The sequence below is a fragment of the Pleurodeles waltl genome, chromosome 1_1 (assembly GCF_031143425.1).
Source record: "Pleurodeles waltl isolate 20211129_DDA chromosome 1_1, aPleWal1.hap1.20221129, whole genome shotgun sequence".
Classification (NCBI taxonomy): Eukaryota; Metazoa; Chordata; class Amphibia; order Caudata; family Salamandridae; genus Pleurodeles; species Pleurodeles waltl.
Window position 1 is genome coordinate 290,250,221 of NC_090436.1, and position 23,897 is coordinate 290,274,117.

The 23,897-nt window shown below is 43.5% G+C and overlaps 1 long non-coding RNA gene across 1 annotated transcript in view; it reads right to left on the reverse strand.

Annotated features, from left to right (window-relative positions):
• Positions 1–292: 292 nt before the first annotated feature.
• Positions 293–23,897, reverse strand: part of LOC138283779 (uncharacterized) — a 150,107-nt gene continuing 126,502 nt past the window's right edge. The window contains exon 4 of the long non-coding RNA XR_011201304.1: positions 293–1,777. This is a non-coding gene — a long non-coding RNA (uncharacterized lncRNA). The remainder of the gene's footprint in view (positions 1,778–23,897) is intronic.

The following is a 23,897-nucleotide window of genomic DNA, read 5'->3' on the forward strand; positions in this document are numbered from 1 at the left end:
ATTTTCAGCTCACATAGAAGTGCCAGATCACCATTAGAGATTGTTTACGTGCAGGAAGGGACACTTTCCTGCACATAAACAATCTATTCCCTCAACGTAGACACACTGGCACTATGGTGCATGGATGCCTGCGTTGGCGCAGGCAGCTTAATTCAGTGCCGGTGTAGGGGAAAACTAAAGGGTGCGCTATATCCCTGTAAATACGGCGCATCCCTGCAGTTCAAAAGTGGTGCAGCACTGCTATTTTTTGTGCAGCACCGTGCTGCACCACTTTTGCATAAATCTGGGCAATTGTTTTTGTAGGAAGCTGGCCTGGTGTGTGGTGGGTACCTAAGGTACTTACACCTTATACCAGGTCCAGATAACCCCTATTAGTGTAGTGTAGGCAGTGTCTAGAAGCCAGGCTCTCTACAGGTAGCTGTGGATGAGCAGCCAAGGCTCATCTAGGAGAAATGCAAAGCTCATGCAATACCACTTTGGTCACACAGCACTTACACACATGAAAGAAAACACTCAATGTTACAAAAATAAATGTTCTTTCTTACAGTAACACAGTACCAAAATACTAGATAGGAATACTCCAATAGGAGGTAAGTAAACACACCAAATATGTACAGTAGTAATCGATAATAGGCATAGGAAGTGATAGAAAACAGTGAAATAGCAGGTGGACAAAAGTGACCCTAGGGGGAGCTCAAACCATATGCTAAAAAAATGGAATGTGAATGCAAGACCCCCACCTAGGAAAGTGGAATGTGTAGAGTGGAGCTGGGGGAACTATAAAACCCCAAAGGTAAGTACCGCAGTGCCCCCAGCGACCACGAAGCAAGGAGTAAGTTAGTGGATTTTTCCCAAACCACCCAAAAGGACTAAAAATAACAGATTGCAACACCCAGACAAGACTGCAAGAAACCAGTGGTGGGTTCCTGAAGAGGAAGACCTGTGGAAGAAGGGGACCAAGTTCAGAAGTCGCAAGAGGGCAGGGGTGGCAGAAGCCCGTACCCATCCATCTGTGGTTGCATGAGTTGGTCGACGGTAGGATGAAGACGGTCAGGAATGCAGCCCAGGAGCTTGTGAAGAGTTCCTGGAGGATGCAGTTGATGTACCATGCTGGATGGAGGATTGCAGTCTGTCTGTGGCATGGAAAAGCCACCAACAAGCCTTGGCAAAGGCAAAAGTTGCGATGAAGCAAAACTGGAGCTGCTGGGGGCCAGCAAGGTCCAGGTTTACTCAATCAACGAGGGGAGTTCTGGGGGACCCTCAGCAAGGCAGAGTCCACAGAAGAAAAGGCAGCCCCCACAGGAGAGCCATTGGATGAGGAACCAGGAGTCACAGAGAAGCCCACAAAGTACAACTGAAGAAAGGTCCCAAGCCACAGCAGAAGCACCCAGAGGGCTGTGTCTCACAAGAAAAAGTGCTGGGAGCTGGGGCTACACAGAGCCTGAAGATACCTTAGAGGAGATGCCAACAAGCCTTGGTAGCTGCAAGAGTCATGGAACACGGGGGTACTGTCCTGCATTGGAAGGTAAGGACTTACCTTCACCAAAGTTGGACAGCTGGATGAAAGCACCGAGTGGACGACTCCAGACTCCAGACCTGTGAAGTAGGTTCCATGCAGCTCAGGATGAGATCCACGCAGCCAGTCATCATTGCAGTTAGTGCCTGCAGCTGCATGAGTGTGACTCCTTCACTCCAAGGGAGATTCCCTCTTCCTTCTCGTGGAGGCTGAAGACTTGCTGTCCTCAGGGGATGCACAGCTGGGGAAATGTTGTAGAAGCTGAAAGAAGCAGTGGAAACAATGTTGCAAGCAGAGTGAACACAAACACACTGACAACAGGCAAAAAGTGGGAGTAACTATGCCAGAAAGAGGGTACTTTCCTACAGTTCTTATAGTGCTACTCAAACCATTGTATAGTGTCAGAGCACTTTATGTCAGTCGCCCATTTTAAAGAGACAAGGAATCATATAAATGTGTAAATCATTGTATAGGAAATGCTACATAAGACAATGAGGAATGCAGGCTGTAAAGGTCAAGTGTCATCCATAGTGGTAGGCAGTATATTCTTAGAGTGCCTGGTCTGGAGAAACACAAACTCAGGATTTAAAATTTAGCAGTGCTTGGGGTTGTCAGTACTAATAAGGATGTATTTCTATCCAAACAAATTTTGCCAATGCAAGATTGTGGGAAAAAACATAAGGCTCTAACCTATGACTTGAAAGCCCGCAATGCTTTTTTGCTAGTAATATTTTTGTAAAGATATGCAATAGGCATTACAGTTTAGAAGGAATGATTTATACAAATGCAACAGTTTAAAGCTGGGTTGCATAATGTTTGAAATAAATAATAAGTAAAACATGACAATGGTAAAAAAATGCAATTTGAAAAAGTACATGAATATGCATATGCGATTAGGTGAAATGCTGTGACTCACACTGAACAGAACCAACTGATGTCCCGGAGTCCAGCCTCCTGTTGATTTGGAGCAACTGGGCCAAGTACCTCTTCTGTACTTGACTCTCAGGGTGAGTATGGAACGAGTAGTCCAAGGCTCCCTTGAAGGCAGGGAGGTGTGGATAGAGGGAAGTGAACACAGGACAACAACTCAGAATGAATGCTGCAGCAGAAATAAACCATTTTCCAGCTGAATACTTACTTTTATGGAAAAAGAGAAATCTTTTATTTGTACCGCTACCCACTGAAAGGAAAAATACAATATTCACAACTACACAATTCCTCTAAGGTGAGGGCTCTAGTATTTCCTTAAGGGTTACCTGTTCCATTTCCTTCTCGCTTTAGCAACAGTGGTTATTACCCTGTCACTATTGACAACATCCAGGGTATGTCCCACTAGAAGTAGGAGTTTCAAGAGTTTACTATGACTCTATTTTTAAAGTCAACATTGTTGCAGCACCAAAGCCTTAATTGACAGCAAGTTCCCCCAGGGCTGACTATCCCAAAATTAATCTTGAACAGACTGTGCAGGATCGGAGCGACTGAAGTTCCTGAGTGTGCCACTTCTATAGGTGCTAAAATGGCAGCAGTCGATTCAGGTGAGTTTGCTCCACGCAGCCCCAAGCAGCCTTTAGTCAGTGATCAGAAAGTCTGCACACAAGTGGTGCCTCCACAGCGGCTGAAGGTTTGTGATGCTTCTTCTTCATCAGGTAAGTCTCTAGTTCCTCCTTCAATGGGGGGGGGGTGATGTGGAGCTGCAGGTGAGAATTCCTTTGTTTCTGGACAGGGGCTGAGGGTCGACAGAGGCTTCATTCCTCTCAGTGACAACTCCAACCAGGTTACACTACTTGCTGGTCCTAGTGAACCCCTCTGGCATAATGGCTCACCATCTCTTCATAGTACACGGGCTCCAGCCTGATTGAAACAGCAAAGTCCGTGGTGACGGCCCCTCCTGGCATACAAGGTTGCAGTCCACTATCAGCCCTCACTAAATGACAGTTTTCTCATGGTGACCCCTCCTGGTACACAGGGTCACCACTTTACCACTACACAGGGCTCCAGCCCAGCCAGTGCAGCGATGCACATAGCTTAATTTATGTTTGGCATACATGGGTTGCTGACTTCATTCTGCACACTGGCAAAAACTCGATCAGTGCAGCAGCCACCTTCTCACACCTCGCAGAGGGAATCTACTTGGCAGTTCTCCCCCCAGACCTCACTCCCTCCAATGTTCTCCTCTTCCCCACAGGGCACACTGATCTTGGCAAGCAGGCAGGTGCTAGTGCTCCAGGCTCCAGGCTCCAGGGTGGTTTTGGACTCCCTGGGTGAGTCCCCCTCAACCAGCAAGGAGACTAGAAGGCCTCGGCTGTCACAAGCAAATGTTTTGCAGAGCTTCTCCTCTTCACACAGTCCATCAGCTTCTTTGAAAAACGTCAATTTTGGGGTCTCATGCTCCCCTTCTTAAAGTCCATTTCCAGACACCAAATGTAATTTAGAGTCTGAGTTTTGAAGTTTATGTTTGGGGTCTGCTTCTTTTGAAGTATCCACTCCTCTGCCCTATTCTTTCTCTTGTAAGCTGTCTGTCACAGCAGGAGGGACTTCAAAGTTGATAGTGTTACGACTCTGTTGTCCCATTTCTAGGGGGCTCTGTAAGAGGTCTCTTGGTAGCCTGGGAATCACCTTGAACACTTATCTAGAGTCCGTCGTTGCTGACTCCTGTTTGTTTCTCTTTTCACTATGGTATACTTGTGTAGTACAACATTTGCTTCCTGGGACTGCAAATCCCATAATGCACAGCCTGGTAGTCAGGAAAGCCTGGATTCTGTTTCCCATTGTTTTCTATGGGAGAAGTCCAGTTGCTCCTTTTCACCGGATCCTCTCCTCCAGGACTTGGAAGTGTCTGACATCAAACACACCTGAGACCTATTCTGTGCAGCCCAGTTTGGAACTGCTTATAAGCAGCCATTTCCTCAAAATCCCCGTGGTGCATTGGAGTTTGATTCCTTTGTGTTACAGACCCTTTATTGGATGGAGTTCCAGTTTTGTTCCTGTTCTGTTCCAGCTTGGTCCTGTTTCCTGTTTCTCTGCCCTGCTCCTGATTGTTCCAGCCAGAGTCTGCTTCCTATCTCTTAACCTTGTACCTGTTTGTTTATTCCAGAGCCTGCTCCCTGTTTCTCTGTTCTGCTCCTGCCTTGTTTCAGCCTGAACCTGCTCTCTGTTTCCGAGTCCTGTTTACTGCTTATTCCTAATCCCTGTATTCCAGCCCTGTCCTTGCTTGTTCCAGCCGGAGCCTGCTCTCTGTTTCCCAGTCCTGTCTCTGTTTGTTCCAGCCAGAAGTTTGTGCCCTGTTTTCCAGTCCTAGTCCTGCTTTTGCTTCAGCCTGAACCTGTTCCCAGTTCTTGCCTCTGCCTCTTTGATTGTTCCCTTCTGTTTCCGTTTCTTCTTGGGTATTTGTGTCTGGTAAGTGTTCTATCAGTCTTCACCAGTGTATAAGTGTCCTCCTTTGTACTGGGGTTGGTTCCTGGTTTCCAGGAGGCAATTCCAGCCCCCATCCTTGTCTAGTGTTATATGTTGTCTTTCGTGCCTAACAGTGACAGTGTGCTATTGCTGTTTTCTCAGGAATCGCCACTGTGTTTCCAGCTGGACCCAGAAGAGCGTGTCTTGTGTATGTAAGTACTATCCTTGTTTGTGCTCTAGGATCCAGAGACAGAATCACTTCTGCTGCCTCCTTTCTATGGGGCTGGCAGGGTGACTATCTGTAAGAGCAAACTGCACAGAGGCATTGACATTCCCCGTCACTGTGGGAGGTTCTGTGCCTTATTCTGTGTACAACCCTAGCGTGTTTGCCCATTAGTAATCTGTTTCCTGTTTGTTCACACAAGGGTTGCTCTGCTTTTACTTTCCTGTTTCCTGTGCCTGTCATAGCTGTCCTTTCCTTGTATGCCTTTAGCTGCTCATCTGCCCCAGTACACTACCTCTTTAGGATATTCGGTGACCTCAAGGGGTGTCCCAACCAGAGTCCTGATCAGATCCGCCCGAAACCATGACAGATAGCCACACAACGCAAGCCACAAGAATGATGAGCGTTCACACCTGGATGCCAGCCACAATGATATGTGTCTCAAACGGTTAGCCCAGGACCCCAGCCCTACTCTTTATGTTTCTCTTATCAGCCCCTTCTCATTCCTGAGATGTGCTGAAGCCTCTTCGTTATGACCGCTAAATAAATCACAGAGCAACCTCTGAAGGGTACAGGGGAAGGCTGGCACTCACCTCTCCAGTGTGTGTCCCTCCCAGTCTAAAGGAAATCTGTCTTGGGAGAATTCTCTACCTCCTCTCCATATTTCACCATAAAGGGCTAGGTCTCCCAAAATGGAACCCAGGGCCCTCTATGTATTTTACCGATCCAGATGCAATCATACAGCCAGTGCATGTACACAACCTACACACACCGTACAGCACTGTATCCTTCATTTACTGTACCACTCTTAGGCACACATACAACCAGCACATGCACTCACAATGCACATACTGCACAGCGCTACATCATCCATGAACTATACTGCTTGTAGGCACACCTACACCCAGCACATACACTCACCATGCATGCACTGCCCATGTTTTGTACCCATCCAGACACTCATACACCCAGTACAGATACACCACTTCTGTTCAGCACTTCAGAACAAACTGATGTAGGTTAAGGATGAGTTTAGCGCAGCAGAACTGGTGGATCTCCCACAGGTCAGAAAGAACTTGTTCACTCCTACTGATCACTACACAGATTTCTGGCACCACTGTAGTTGTGCTGCTAAACCTCTGGAGAAGGCAGTAGCTTTCTATCACTAACAGGGTAGTGGTATAGGCACCTCACCCTGTCCACCAAAACCTAAACCCGTGAGACAGGCCTATGTCATGGTGCACATGCATGGTCCGTGTTTGCCTATGAGATAAAAAAATCAGCATTAGGGATCTAGACATCAGTACAATTGGGCCTAAGGGCAGATGTGCACTTCCATTTACAGGCAGAGGACTTTTCCATCCCAACAATATGGATATACACATGTGTGTCTGTGTGTGTGCACATTCATGTGTGTGTGTTTTGTTATTGTAACTTTATTGGAGAACATGTGGCTGGCGAGACAGCAAATGCAGTCTCTAGTCAAACATAAAAAAATAAGACGGTAACCCTATTTACACAACAGTGAAATCATTTATATGCAGTACAATATACAAAGGAATCAATAGGAGGGTTAATTCAGCTAGCAGGGTAAGGAGCAAGAAGGTGTGAGCAATTACCAGAGGTTTGAATTGGGAACACTGTATTTTGCTCACAATTCCTAATGACAAAACTGCTGTATGTGTGGCAAATATAGTTCCATTAATTACCTCAGCTGCAAAGAAAAATCCAGGCCCAGGAACAAGCTTCTCTACCATTACCAGTACTATATTTTGACGTTGCAGCTTCTTCTAATTATGCTATGACTCTTTGAATTCCTTGGCTTAAAAGAAACAATCCGTATGTAAGTCTACTATCATGACAGTTTTGTCATCATTCTTGTTATGCTTCTAAATGATTATTGATTATCAACTGGGGAGATTAAAGATTCCAGGCCAACCTGTAATTTACTGATTGCTAATCTCTTCTGTGTTACCTTAGTACATACAGACAATTTCTACCAAGGCAAAGAATTGGTTACTTCTCCCTCATCTGGATTTTGAATGCACCATATTAATTAATCCTTTCACTATTGGGCCTTTAAGGTGGATCTGTTCTCTGTTGAAGCATGAGAAAGTGATAATTCATACACGTTTATAGTAGAAACTGGCTTGCCTGAAAGAGTAGCGAAGGCTATGTTTGTACAGTTGAAAGAAAGTAGTAGAAGAGAACGCCCTGTTCTTTTATCTTACTCATGTTTTGTAAGAAAATGACCAGAACAAATCAGCTCTTGAAAGCGATTTATTAGCCATGAAGACAGTTATTACGGAAGGGATCTATCAATCAACATCAGGGGATTTAAAATCCAAACAGATCATCAGAATGTAGAAAGACTATGGCATTTTCAATGTAGGATAGTCATCAAGTTAGAAAGACAAATTTAATTGCTCAGTATGAATTCACTTTAACGTATGCGCCTGGTACAAAGAATCTTTTGGCTGATGCACTGTCTTCTCAATATTCGAGATAGTTCATCAAAGTATGATCAGCATTCCTCCGCAGAGTGGGGTTAGAATAGTTCAGTCTTTCTTGGAAGGAGTTAAAGAGGCAAATGGGTCCAAGGGACTCAGAAGATCTTCAGCATTAACACCATTTGCATTAAGAAATGAAACGTATATCAGTCAGCAAGCCATTTTCAATCATTCTAATGATCTACAGGTTGATGCAATACGTTTGTGTCCTGATTCAGCCATTTCTGGTCATTGGTGAGTAGGCATCACATTCAGTGCAGCTCTATGAACTTTTTCAGCATGCAGTTCATTCTGATATTCAAGAATACATTTTTCTTGTCCCATTTGTGCTCAAATGAGTTGTGCCATTCCAACCCTTTTGGACATTTGCAGCAGTTACAAGTGGCTCCCGAACAATTGCACATAATCACTGCTGACTTCATAAAAGATCTGCACTCAGAGGGGTTTCAAGCCATGATGGTTACTTTTCATATATGGCTCATTTTCTCCTCTGCTTAAAATACCATCAGTAGACCAAATGGTTCAATAGTTTCTGACACATATTTTTCATCTACATGGACTACCAAATACAATAATTTCTGATAGAACAACTCAATGTGTTTCAATTTTTGAAAGATTCTTTGCAAGCCATTGAAAACTGAAAATCTCTTTCTTAAGGTAACCAATCTCATTCTAAAAGGCAAACAGAACAAACAAATCAAGGTCTGAAACTGTTCCTCAGATGTTACTGTAATGAGACTCAGGATTACTAGGCATTGATAAGTAGCTGATTTTTTCTTTATTACTGCCACTAACAGTGCTACTAATTTTTCACAATTTTGTTCTTGCAACTCTTGCATCCAACTTGTTTTCTTTTCTTCACCTGATGTTATTCCTTTGGCCCTAGCAGCTGCCAACTATATGGATGATTCACAGAAACAAAGACAACTGTTTTCAGAAGTCATTCTAAAATCAAGATGAGAGAACATGGGGACAAGTCAAGTTCACTTCCTCTTTTGCCCCTGATATTAAGGTTTGGTTAGACACTCACTTCCTTTGTGTTTATTCATTGCCAGTTATGTTTAATTTTCAACCATGATATTATGGCCCTTTTGTCATCAATCATCCGAGTGTTCGTGTACCCTTTGTTAGATCTGGCATCCTTGCCATGCACCCCCCTAACATTTCAGACCTCCTGTTTTTGCTGGCCTTAGGATTCTGCACATTTTACCACTGCTGACCAGTGTTAAAGTGCTTGTGTTCCTCCCCTAAAACATGGTAACATTGGCATAGACCTCGTACCCAATTGGCATTACAAAGTGCACTACATGTGCTCAGGGCCTGTGAATTAAATGCTACTACTGGGCCTACATGTCTCAGGCCTGCCACTGCAGACACTGTGTGTGCAGTTTTGAACTGCCATTTCAACATGGCAAAACAATTCTTTTGCCAGGCCCAAACCTTCCTTTTTAATACATATAGGTCACTCCTAGGGTATGCACTGGACAGCCCAGATGGAAGGGTGCAATGCATTTAAAAAGTAGCACATGTATGTCTAAGTGTTACATGGCCTGGTGTTGAAAAACCCTTAAATTCATTTTTCACCACTGCAGGGCCTATCTCTACCATAGTTCAACATTAGAATTGACTTATTGCACTTTATGAGCTGCTTTCCAAATGGGAAGAGATAACCCTTTCATGTTTGGTTTCTCTGGAATCACAATTTAAAATCCTAACTTACGGTGAAGTTGAATTTTCATTGCAATCCTGAAAATGCTACTTTAGAATGTTGGCATTTTCTTGCCTTGGCCATTTGGTGTGCGCAGACTGTCTCTGGTCACATGACCAGGTGTAGGTGGCAGTTGGACTTATTCCTCCTAGACAGTAATGCACAATGGCAGCTTAGGTGTGGGGAAGATGGGAGGGAGGAGCCGGACACAGCCTCACTTACACCTGAATAGGCTGTGTCCTTTTCCCACACAAAAGGCTGCATACCCCCTGCAGTCAGTCTGAAGACAGGACAGGGAGGGCAGGACATCTATGAACTTCAAAGGCATTTCTTTGATGTCTCCCCATATCAAAGGGACCACTGGGTATAAGAACTGGACCCCAGACAACAACACTTCAATATGATACAGGACCTGTGGATACTCTGCCAGACAGGACTGCTGTGCTTCGGAAGGACTGCCACTCTGCTGGACTGTACTCTGCCGGAATCCTGCTTTACTGTGTTGACCTGTGCTTACTGCCCTCTTGCCTGGGAGGGAAAAAGACTGTATCTCCATCTTTTCAACCAAGAACTCAGAGTGACTAAGGGCTAGTTGGCTGGCCTCTTAATCTGAAGTCTCAGGGAGACCCAAGACTACCAACCACCCTGCTTCTGCACCTGAACTCTGCCATCTGTGAGTATACCCTAAGAAGTATTATCACTCCAGTCCTGGACTCTTGGAGCTGGGCCTAAGGTACTTACCAGCAGAACCAACGCATCTCCTTGACTGAGCGCAGCATCATCAAGGAGAACTGACGCATCACCACTGCTGTGTGGATTGGAGCCAGTGCAAAAGACTTGCATCATCGCCACATCCCTGAACTTGAGTTTGACACATCACCTTTGGAGCCACTGCTGCGCAATGCTTCCCCAAAGCAGGTCCTCGCATCCCTCACTGACTGCAGCCTCGATGAAGATGCTGAAGCTCCACGTTGCAGCTTCACCGTTCATTAGAATTAGGCATCACCTCAACTGTGCAACGCATCCCTGACACCGACCTTTGTATCGGAAGCCCTGTAAGCGGGATTCTCAGTGTCGATGGACCAGGGCCTTGCACTGCAGCCTTGCTGCATCACGGAATGAACACATTGCCTTGGCTGGGCAACACATCTTTGACTCAGATCCACACAATGCTCCACAACCAGGATTTAAGGTTTTTTGTTCAGCAGGCCTAACTGTGTCCCTGTAGTCAGCCTGCTCTCCATGTGGTTGGTCTGAACTTGTGGCCCAGTCCAGCGTGACCAGATTTACCTAATAGTGGTTTGTGCTTCTAAAGCACTATTTTTACTTACATTTTAAAATTCTATATTTCTGGATCTACTAATTGGATTTTTGTTGTTTCGGTCTTGTTTTATCAATTAAAATCTACTCTATTGTTCTAACCTGGTGTGTGATCCTTTTTGTGTGGTGTCTGTACTGTTACGCTGTTTGAGATGTTGTACAAATACTTCACACTTTGCCTCTAAGTTAAGTCTGACTACTGTGTGCCTAGCTACCAGGGGGTTAAGCATAGGTAACTTTCGGATTTGCTTGTGCCTTACTCTCATTAGGATTTTGGTAGCTGCTTAACCAGGGCTCACACCCCAGTCAACCAGTAACCCAACTTCTCATGAGATCAACTTGCACTTGGAGAATTAATGGAGCCTTTCATTCTATACAACTGAAACCTTATGTTTCAGATGTTTGTCACTGATTATCTTCAGAACCACCCACACATATGCTGCAAGGACACCCAGAATATTAGGTTCCAGAAACATGATTCATTATTTTTTTTAAAGTTAGCTTCAAATTTTTTTCAGTGGAAAATCTATTTATCCAGGAAGTGCTTTTGGAAGCTTTGGCAGTTCATGCACATGTTAGTTTGTTATTTTGCCAGAAACCACCTAATATAAATTTAGCTTCAGGAAGATGGCATACTGGTAGATCAGGACGGTTGACTTACCGAAGGCAGCAATCTGGTAGCTGGACATCACATCCTGGGAACCGAATGCCGTGCATTTCTAGTCTTAGATATCTTACTCCATGCCAGTGCTGTAGGGTTGGAATCTCCACATTTGCTCAGAGAAATGATCCACAGCCTGCATAGAGTGTTGGCACAGTATTTATGGTGGGCAGGGCATGGAAGCATGAAGGAGAAGAAGTATGTTAAACAGGGTTTCTTCTTTGCATGATTGAAATAAATCATTCCTCATAAGAATCTGGTGTGGCTAATCTTTATTCCTTTCCAGGGAGGATGGTTGCTCTCCAGTTTTTGTTGTTTAAAGTTACCAAACCAAGATGGTGCTAACCTATTTCCTGTGATGTCATCTCCTGCGCTGACCATATATAAGGAGGCTTGGCCCCGAGATGTATGTGCCACATTGCATTCGTTCCACTATTTTATGCTACAGTCATTGCCCCTTTTTTGTCCCTGATTTTTGCTAGGCTTTCCATCTGGATGTCTACCAAGATTTCTAGTTCTGATAGACATACATTGTGCCTGATCCTGGGCAGTTTTGGTGCTATGCTTATCAGCTCCTTTAATGTCCATCATTGTCAATCAAGAAATATTGAAATTGCATAGTAGTATTATTCTGCCCTGTTGTGCTTTTTCCTTTTAACTGAGACTCTTTTAAAGAGACACTTGTCACCTTTTAAATTATATTAAGTGGAGGCTGGCACTGCAGCTACTTGGAGGAGTTGCCATTACCTCAAGCATGCAATAAGGGCTTTTACATCAAATTGACTCCTTAATTTGTAGAAGAATAAATATCAAGATGAACATTTGCTGGAACTGCCTGAGCTTCATAGTAACTATTTTTATTCAAAGACTTCAAAAACCTACTATGAACTCTAGTCATTCATTAATTGCCCATCTAATGACTTAGGGTCTGATTATGAGTTTGGCTTTGCCGACCGCTAGACCCGTGGTGAAGAGACCACCATCTAAGTGGTCGTCTCCCCATCAGCCCTATTCCAACTCTCCCACTGGGCTGATGGGTGGGAACCACTCATTTTAGAGCCGCCGGCAGTGCTGCCACATGCAGGGGGCTCCAACACCTTGAAATGCGCACTGTACACACAGCAGACAGTGTGCATTTTGAGGGTGCTGGGCTGGGGGGCTGTTCTCTGCCAGCCTTTTCATGACAGTTGAACCACCATGAAAAGGCTGGCAGAGAATCAGCAGGTTGGCACTGACTTCAGCGCTGCCCTGGCTGAGAACAACCTGCACCGCCATCATCCTGTCGGGATCGGAGATCCTGGGGGACCGGCGGTAGGTTACCGGGTCTGCCTGGCAACCTCATACTGTGGTGGTCAGACTGCAACAACCACAGTGGTCCGACCATCACTGTGTGTCTGGCGGTATGTTGACCGCCGGGCTCTTAATAAGGCCCTTAGATTCCCATTACACATGTGCTTGAGAAACAAATTACTAAAACCAAGGTTATTAATGATTTTGGAAAGTTTTCCCCTGAGGAGCACCTCAGAACTGGGGAATGAGGTAGAGCAACACCATTTCCGGCATTAAATCCCCATTTTTCTGTCACTCACTGTCTGGAAATGAGGAGATGATGAATTTCAGGAATGTGAGTGTTTCTGCATGCCTTGTAATTTCTGAATAGTCCAGAAAAGAGGGCTTCAGAATTTTACGAAGAACTTACAAACACTTTTCCTGGAGAAATACATTTTCGATTAGTAACAGAGTACTTGATAATTTGGTCCATTCTCCTTCAGTCAGTCTGACATCTCCTCTACAAGGGCATACATACCATGTTTTTGAATATAGAGAGTACCCAGGTAAGAGATAAGACTGGCAAGGATGAGTTAAAGATTTACATATCTGAGTTTGTAAAAAATAATATAGGCTCATCCAAGCTGTTGCTAGTGGGGATACTTTAAAATAATGTATGAATAGTGTGCCTAAGAAGCAGAACATCATATATGAATACCAGGACCTATGAATACTTATGAGGGAGCGGAATTCAACCGCTCGCCGTCCGTACCTTGCTGCATCAACTTTGAACAAAATCACAAGGCGAGGTGCCTCTAAGTAAGGGGGTGGGGGTTAGAAGGAAACATTGAGGAGTAGATCATGTTGAAGGTGAAGACTCATTATAGTGTGGTCTTTGGAACACGTTCTGGAATTAATTAGCATAATTTTTCCGACCTGATTGATGGACTTCAAAACCGACAGTGCAGAATGAACACTATTTTACTGTGTCTACACTCTGATCCAAGATGATGGTCAATGTTCCAAAAGGCAGGGCAAAGAATAACTAGGCTTCTGCAATGGGCTCGAAAGTACTGTAAAGCACATCATGGTCTAAGGCATGGAAGGTGGGGCAGAGTCCCAGTCCTTCCGACTGTCTCACTGACCATGGCATTTCACAAGGAGGAGTGGGAGGGCGCCCTGACAAAAAACTGGTATTTAGAAAAAACATTTGAGCTTGCAGAACACAAGCTGAGGGACCCTGAATTTAGGTTCAGTAAAGATCTTCGTAAGGAAGACGTAGATTTTATTCGCAAGAGTACATCCATTTGATCCAAAATAATCTAGCTCAGTCAACAAAAACACGGTATGAGCAATATACTATTACTCAAGTATGGTGATAAATGCAAGGCAATGAGTCTTGGAAAGGGGACATTTACTCTAGACTAGCTTGAGGGAAAGGTACAACGAACTTAGAAAATATTGTAAAGGTATTGTAATGGACTTACATGTTCAGCTCTTTCTACGTTGCATTATGATTAATTTACTGTCAGTAAATGTATTTTAGGGCCACCTGCTCGAATACACAGTGAGAAGAGAAAAGGCAAAGAGGCTCTTCATTAATTAATATGAAATATATGTACCATAACAAAGAAATTAGAGAATCAAAGAAGAAAATGGACTCTATACAAAGACTTTGCATTCATTAAAGTTGTGTATCTGTGACAAATGCATGAATTGTATTCTTATTGTTTATTCCTGCATGTTGTTCTAAAATACCTTACGCTCAGCCACTATTGAGATTATCTTCTAAAAAAATAGTTTGGTTCATACTCTAAAAGTAAATTGAGCATGTTTTGTGGTCAAAATGGGAATGAGGACTTGTTAAACAAAGTGTAAACCATTCCAAATATTTCATTCAATACAATGGTTTAAAAGGCAGTGTGAATACGTTAGAACCAGTTCTACTATAAACCCTGAGTTACATTTTAATATGTAGGAATACTGTGGTTCCATATATCTGAAGCTGAAACTAAAAAAGCATTGAAACATCACATTAAGGAGAGGCAGCCTGCCCAGATGGGATAAAGATGGCAGTTCACTGTCTAGATAGAAGCAGGATGTAAAAAAAAAGAGTTATCTAGTGCTTGACAGTTATAAAGATGGTTTGCTTCCATTATTGACCTTTGTGATCGATTTTAGATAATAGTTGGAATTAGCTTTGTGAAGTTATATTTGAGGCTAAGGCATGATGTATTGGCCATGGATAAGTCCTCTGGTCATTTATAATTGTGTCTAGAATGTAACTGTTTGTTCATCATTCTTTTATTTGGTGCGTATGACACTTTCATGGAGCATATGTGTTTGTTAGAAAGCAGAGGAATACACTGTGGATGAAGAAGGATGTGGCATTACCACCACCCACACCATAGGGACACTTCAGGAGGAGTGAGCCTATCCCAGGCAAGTTGTAGGTAAGTGTAAATGTATGTGTGTGTGGTCTGCCACTAGGGGCCCCTTACATGGGGCCCCCTCGCTGGCACTGGGAATGTTGGGCTTGCCCTGGGGACTTTGGTCCCCTGTGGTGGGCATTGGGGTGGTGGTAATGACTCCTGTTTCTACCTAGACAGTAGTCATTTTTTGCCTGCTTGTGTGACAAAAAATTACTCTAGACTGACCCACAACAGATTTTTTGCCTCTAATCAGCCCACCTTCATTTTTTCCCTACTAGCGCCATTTCCCCTCACGCAATCCCTCAGCTTCTTTTTTGAGATGCTAGCCATTCCTTAGCCCCATTGTGCGTAATTTCCTAAATATGGCGTACTATTGGCTTTAGGAAATGACGTTAGCTCGCGTTAAAAAAATGACGCACAACTGAGATATCGCAGTTTTGCGCCATTTATCATAAATTTGGGCCATAATTTTTAAGGTATTATTTATAGGAAGTTTGTGTTTTATATGTTTTAAATTATTATTAAAGCAGGATGCTGGGTTTATAAGAGAAAAGGGCGGGGAGAGTCTTAAAATGTGTGTCTATATTTATAATTATGTAAACTTTGGTGGATCAGTTATAATATCAATTTTGCAATTCAATTTGTAATTTTTAGTGTAATATTTTATATTTTTAGCAAATATATTTTTAAATATTTTGAAAAGATGTGTTTAATTAAAATGTATTTTTTTCTGTTATGTTGATTTTTTCTTTGTATATTTATTTTATTGTTTTTGTAAATTAAATATATATTTTAGTAAAACAGGTTAAAAATATTTTACAAATATTTTTACATAATTTAAAATTGTATTAATCATGAATGTGTGTATTCTTTGGTTTCTAAGCTGGTTGTATATTGGTTATATATTTAGGTATTGGTTGTGTTTTTAATGTACCATTCTTTATTTAAATGTAATCGATGCAAAATCATTATATATTAATTACAGTTATTAAATATTTGTTTTGTTTATTAGATACAATATTATAACTGTATATTTGATTTTTTAAGATGTAATTTGTTATATTAAATATTTCAGATTTTTTTAAATACTTTTAAAACAAATACTATTTAGTTATTATCATTTTTGGGGGGAGTATTAATTATATAATGTATTATATTTAGTGTTCAACAACTTAAATTTTTTTATTGAGATTGGAGTGGAAACCTTACCCTAAATAGTTTATATTGGAGTGGAAATAGTAACTGTGACTACTTTAGAGTCCACCATCTCAACTTAAACGACTCAGGACCTTATTATGAGTTTGGTGGACGGGATAACCCGTCCACTGAACGTCCGACAAGGAGGTTGCTGCCACGCTGGCTACCTCCCTGCTGGGCCCATTCTGACTTTCCCATTGGGCTGACGGGTGGAAACCAAGGTTTCTGCCCACCAGCGCAGCGGGAAGGTAGCAGCAGCATTATTGATGGCTGGTAATCTAGCTGGTTGCAATGCTGCCGCCGCAGGATGGACAAACACCCTCGCAATACTCACTGTCTGAACAAGCGCATGGTAGTGTACGGGCTTCCTTGTGGTCCCCTGCACCTGTTCTCCACCAGCCTTTTCATGGCAGTGATACAGCCATGAAAAGGCTGAAGGAGAAGAAGGTCATAATAGGCAGGGCGGCGCTGCATGCAGTGCCGCCCTGGCTGATTCCAACCTCCGCTGCATTCAGTCCATTGGGAACACCATTGGGAACACCGATCATGGCAGAGATGGTGGTACTCTGTCATAATGTGGCAGCGGCGGTCCTGACCGACCACCAGCCTTGTAATCAGGCCCTCATATTGGATTAGAAATAAATGTGACCACTTTAGTGTCTGACACCTTCCTCTAAATGGCTTAGATTGGAGTGCCAATCTCAAATGTCATCCCTTTAGTGACCAAAACCTGCCCCTAAATGGCTGAAATTGGAGTGGGAATAGTAAATGTGATTACTTTAGTGTCCAACATGTTCCTCTAAAAGGCTTAAATTAGAGTGGGAATAGCAAATGCCACCCCTTTAGAGTTCAACATCTTTCCCTAAATGGCTTGGATTGGAGTGGGAACAGTAACTATGCTCCCTTCAATATACAATATAACCTCTAAAATGTTTTCAATAGTAGTGAAAGTAGTAAATGTAACTACTTGAGTGTATAACATGTTAACTCTAAAATGTTAGATTACAGTGTGTGTATTAGATGTAAACTTTTAAGTATTGCATTTTCACATGGAATGTACTCTGTTTTTTAAAAGGGCAGTAAATGACACAGTTTATGATTTTTATATTTTCCTTCATTACGTTTTTTCTATTTTAAGTAATATATATATATATATATTCGTTAATTTTTTAAGTCCATATTTTTTTTTTAACAGAAAATAAAACGTTTTTGTTGGTAATTTCTTAACATTTTTTGACATATAAAACATGTTATATATTTTGTTAACAGTGTTCCATATATTGGTATTTTCAACAGTTTGCTAATATGGTATTTTTTTATAACCATATGCATTTGTTATACACAGATATTTACTATAAAACTTTTGATATGCATTTTAAAGATTATTAATATCTCTCCTATATTATATTATGTGTTATTTTATAGGACTATTTACTGTATACGCTGCATAATTATTTACATTTCATGTCATAGTACATTTCTTGATATTTTTCCATATCTTGTAACATTAGTACATATTTTCTAAATATGGTTTAATAATTTGACATAAAGGCTCATTGCTTCCTAAAGGGAGACAGCGACTCATTGCGAAGCTGGCGGTCTTCAGACCACTAGACCGCCACTGCTGCCACATAAAGACTCTGGCGTTCAGACCACCAGGGTTCCCCCAGAACCGCCAGGATCCATGATCCCGATGGTTGACGGAGATCATAATCCACCAGGGCAGGTAGGGCAGGTGGAGAACAGGTGCAGGGGGCCATCGGGGGGGGCCTGACTGCTCATGCACTTGGTGTGGGCAGTGCAGGGGTCCCTCTGCCCAGCACCTTCGCAATGTGCAGACAGTGAACATTGCGAGGACGCTGATGTACCCTGCGGGCTACAGCATTGCAGCTGGCTCAATTGCGAGCCTGAAACAATGCTGTAGCCTTTTTCCCGCTCTGGCAGAAACCGAGGTTTCCGCCCGCTGGTCCAGTGGGAAACTCCTAATGGGTCCTGCGGGGTGGTCGCCACTACGGTGGCAGCCACCCTGTCAGGACTTTGGCAGATGGGCTTTCCCATATACCAAACTCAAAATGTGGGCCATAGTGTTTTTTGTTTTCAGTGAGCAGCCATTTCAGTTACTGCTAAGTACTTTTGCAGTCTATTCCTGTCATTTTTCATTGTATTTGCTGGGAGAGAGTTGTAGTTACCTTCTGCTGATCGTTAGATAAGGTAAGATCTTTTTAAAGTTTTTTTGAAAGGTTGTGGGGCAAGTGGAAATGTGGGTAGAACTAGATAATGGCAGTTATAGTGTTATTTTATTTTGAGAGTTAGTCACTCATAGATTACTTATGCTGTTTTGCAGGTTTGTATGTCAGACCTACTTGAAGTTTGGCAATAGTCTAGTGTCATTTTAGAGTTTGGTGGATGGACACATCCATCTGCCAAACTCCTGGTGAGGAGACTGCGACTGTACTGGTGGTCTCTCCACCAACCCTATTACAACTTTCTCACTGAGCTGACCGGCGGAAACCTTACAGCCCACTGGGAAAGGTGCAGCAGCATTGTTCCTGGCTCATAGTTGAGCCTGTGACAAGGCTGCGCACGCAGGGTGCACTAGCACCCTTGAAATGCGCACTGTCTGTCTGTCGGTAGTTAGGGGACTAGCGTCAGAATTTATTATGCTAGTGCGGCGCTTTGCAGGATTAATGTAAAAAAATCTGACGCTAATCCTGTAGAGCACCCCGAGGCCCATTGTAACCAATGAAGGCCTCCTTTTAATGCTTGCTCTAAGCAGGCGTTAAAAGTGGCAAAAAAATGGCACAAGGAAATCCCTTAGATTGCCATGTGCCATTTTTTTGGCACCCCTAATATGGGAATGCCCCTTTGCATACATTATGCCTGGTGCAGGCATATTGTAGCGCAAAGGGTTACAAATTGGGGCAATGCATGCATTACGCCACTTTGTAAATATAACATGGCATTTTTGTCCTTCTTACGCCAAATTAGCATAAAAAAATGAAGCTAATGTGGTGCTGGAATGGCGCTAAGGGGTTCTTAAATATGCATGTGCCTAGTTGCATCATTTTTGTGACACACGGGTGGCACATAGTGCAGGCCCACATTTCCAAGGCCATGCAAAGCCACTTTGCGTGACTTTTCATGACCTTGTAGATATGGTGTAAACCTGGGAATGAATCAAAATCTTATACCTCACTAGGGAAGTGCAACTTCTGCAGCACACATAGAAAGAGAAAAAAGCCTCCATGGATTGTTTTTGTGCCGGAAGGTGTCCCTTTCTGCACAGAAACAATCTGACTCTGATGCAGGCATCCTTGCACCATGGTCCAAGGGTGGCAGCGTAGGAGCCATGCAGCCCATTGTGGGCCAGCACAAGTGGAGAGGACATAAATGCGTCATATTGTCGCGTAGGCTCTCATTTTTCTAATGAGACTACTGGATTTTGAGCAGCAAGATCGTCCACGGTGTGGGAGACTGAGTCTGACCCACTGTGGGTGACACCTGTCACCCTAAATCAGGGTTTTGCTCCGGCTAACTAGCAGTGCCTCATCTCTACCAGAAGATAGGGATGATTGGGCAGCCGAGAGCATGACATATTAGGCTTCTTAGGGAAGTCGTGGTCACTCAGGTCGCGTCCGGTTCTCTCATTCACAATTCGGTCTTATATACAAATGACAATAAGAAGCAGTATAAGTTTTAATGACTGGTTTAATAAAATGATTGCATTTTAGATAGCAAAGCGTGAGCTGCAATAACCAGGATGACACAACATGACAATATTAAAATGGTGAGTGAAGCATAAGATTAACGCTATCATATTGTCACTAGGATTTATGGACTATTTCCTATTTAAGTCATAATCTGAGCACAGCATGTTAAGCTCTAATTCTGCCTTTCATCTTCACCCGGGAGGACATCAACCCTCAGACCCGAGCAAAGGCCTGTAGTCTGCGTTAGCATCTGCAGCTAAGCATTCAGCAATCAGCATACAGTCCTGGTTCCCTGGCTGGAATCTCCCTTTTAACGTATGATGGGACTAGGAAGTGTTTTTATAATAACACAGCTGATGTTCTAAGAAAATGTCCCTACGTAAGGATGTGTATTTTCTATTGAATGTTCGAGACTAAACTTCTACCACGTTCATGACAATGTACCAGACTGTAGCCTTGACTGAAGCACAAAGTGATCAAGAATGTCTTGTTTGAGAACACAGTGCTGGGCTAAGCAAAAATAGTTAGATAGATGAAAATAAAACAAGACCATAAAACTGGTTATTGTAAAAATAACAATGCAAAGCTGAATAAAATATATCTAGGTCAAAATGCACAGCAGCCTAGTGTGTTAAACTAACGTGCATGGAGCTATAACTAAAATGGCTACACAACAATGGGGGTTATTCTAACTTTGGAGGAGGTGTTAATCCGTCCCAAAAGTGACGGAAAAGTGACGGATTTACCACCAGCAGTTTTATGAGTCCATTATATCCTATGGAACTCGTAATACGGCTGGTGGTATATCCGTCACTTTACCGTCACTTTTGGGACGGATTAACACTCCTCCAAAGTTAGAATAACCCCCAATATCTTGTAGACATAATGCATTTCTGCCCTTTTCCTGTGAGGCAGAGCTGTGCAGCAAGGTCACTTACTCTGCTTCCCTGCACCACGAGGCTTGAAAATATGCCCTTGGGGCCATATTTAGGGTTGCTCATCAATGTGGTGCAAAAACAATGCAAACCTTATGTGAGATTTATGAAGCCACGCAAGGCCTCCTTTCATGGCCCTGTGGCTTCATAAATCTCAAGTAATGTAACGCAGCACAAATTGCTGTGTTACATTACTCTGCACCAGGGAAGCCTTTCGATGAGTGTTGCGTGGGTGTTCTCATGGTACATGGGTACATGGCCCACATTGGTGCTAGGCAGACAAAAGGGCACCAGTGGACGGGAAAAGGCATCCTTATCTATGACATACGGTGCATTCCTGTCCTTTTCCCTTCGCTGGCGCCGTTTCAGCACTCTAGAGCATGATGCAAGGGTGCCTGCGTTGCATGCAGGATTGTTTTGTGCAGGGATTGGCACCTTCCTGCACAAAAACAATCCTGTGAGGCTTTTCCTTCTTCTATGTGTGCTGCACCAAAACCTTACACAAAAGGGTATGTGACAGGTTTACGTGATTAAGTCAATCTGGGGTGGCATCAAAATCCATGGGTGTTGTGTGGGAAAACCCACAGCAATGTGAATGGAATGCCTGCCTGGTGCAGAGTAAGGCAACGCAACTACTTTTGCTGCTCTGCCTTACTCCATACTTATGAGGCTATTCAAAGCCACACAAGGCCACTTTGTGTGGCCTCATAGATATGGTTGAGAGGTTTGCGCCACCAGAGCATCACAAAAAGTGAGCCCCTATGTATGCTGTGAGCTAACCAAGTTTTAATTGATAGTCACACTAACCAATAAGAAACCAAAAGTCTATTTCCTCTGTTCATGATTTATTTTTTAAGAAAACATAAGGCTGACAAGACTGCTAAAGCTGTCTGTATGCCAGACCTGAAAATAAATGTCCACTCATTAGTACTGAAAGCCAGCAGCTCTTTATAATAGTTTGACTCCAACAGTTAGGGCCTCATTATGAGTTTGGTGGTCACAACAGGGCACCACCAAACTCACAGGGAGGATCCCACCGCCATAGCGGTGACGTTCCTCCCAATCGTATTACAATGTTCCCACCGGGCTGACCAGTGGCAACATTGTAATATGCGTTCCCAACGAGCTGACTGACGGGAACAGTGTTTGGATATTGGTCTCAGCTCCTTGAGGCCAATATCCAAACACTCCTTCAACCTTGGAATGTACACTGTCTGCAAAGCAGACAGTGTGCATTCCGACAGTGCCGGACAGGCTGGCACCTGCACTGTCATCGGAATGGGCAGTACAGGGGCTCTCTTGTAGCCCCCGGCATTGGCTTTCTCTCCAGCCTTTTCATGGCGGGGTCTCCATCCTGAAAAGGCTGGCAGAAAGATGGGCTGTAATCAGCCAGGACGCGCTGAGTTCAGTGCCACCCTGGCTGGTTACAAGCCTGACTGCCGTCATGCCATCGGGAACCATGGTCCCGGTGGAGACAATGGTCCCCTGGCGGGTCCGCCCACTACAGCTGTAATTGGGCTATCGGACCGCCGAAGTTGTGGTTGCCCAACCATCAACATGAGTGTGGCGGTCCTCGAACTGCACACTCATTATGAGGCCCTTAGTGTGACTACATCCATTTCTTCTAATGTAGGCAGAATGTTAGACCTGCCATCTTTGGCGTGGTCTCCCCCCAGTCTTTTTCTGCCTCTGCTTCCCATGTTTTGACTGTGTGCGGGACTCTGGTTTTGCTGTTTGTGGTACTCTGGATACTTTACCACTGCTGACCAGTGCCAAAGTGCAAGTGCTCCTGAGTAAAGTGTATGTGTAATTTGCTTTTCCATGATTAGCATATATGATTTACGAGTAAGTCCCTAGTAAAGTTCACTAGAGGTGCTCAGGGCCTGTAAATCAATGGCTACTGGTGGGCCTGAAGCGCTGGTTGTGCCACCCACATAAGAAGCCCTGTAAACATGGCACAGACCTGCCACAGCAGTGTCTGTGTGTGCCTGTTTTAAACTGCCAATTTGACCTGGCAAGTGTACCGACTCACCAGGCCCCAACCTTCCCTTTTTATACATGTAAGGCACCCCTAAGGTAGGCCCTAGGTAGCCCCATGGGCAGGGTGCAGTGTATGTTAAAGGTGGCACATGTACTGATGTGTTTTACAAGTCCTAACAGTGAAATACTGCCATATATGTTTTTCACAGTTTCAAGGCCTATCTCTCTCCTAAGTTAACATGAGGGCTGCCTTTAAATAACGTGTAAGTGTAGTTTCCCTTTGGAAGCAGATAGAAATGTGGAGTTTAGTGTCTCTGGATTCACAATGTAAAAATACATCTTTTGTTAGAGTTGTTTTTCAAATTGTCAGTTTGAAATGCCACTTTTAGAAAGTGGGCATTTTCTTGCTTAAACCTTTCTGTGATTCTGCCTGTTTGTGGATTACCTGTGTGGGTCAGACTGACATTTGGGTTGTTTGTGAATCCCCTCTAGACAGTGAGACAAGGAAGCTGCGGTGTAGTCTGCACATCCCAATGAGTCACCTGAGCTAGACTGGAGGGAGGAGTGGTCACTTACACCTGAATGGGCTGTGCCTGCCCTCACACAATGAATTCTCCAACCCCATGGTGTGAGTCTGGAGTGAAACCTGGGCATGGCAGGATCTTGTGAACAACAGAGTATTTCCTTTGAAGTTTGCCTACTTCAAAGGCAGAAAGGGCTATAAGTAGTGGACCCTGTCCCCAGATTTTTACATTATTTCTTGATTCAAGAGGAACATCTGCCAATGAGAAGAGCTGAAGAGCTGGAGGAGGAGTACTGCCCCTTTGCTTGTGACTGTGCTTTGATGTGTTTTCCTGCAGTTTCTGCTTCTTCCTGAAAGAGGACAAAGACTGGACTTTGTGGTATATTCCTGCTTGTGAAGAATTGCCAAGGGCTTGGACTGAGTTGCCTCCTGTTTTGTCTCAGGGCCATCAAAGACTTCCTCTGTCAGCACATGGACTCTCTGCTGAGACTCCTGCCCTGCCAAGTATTGCCCTATCCAG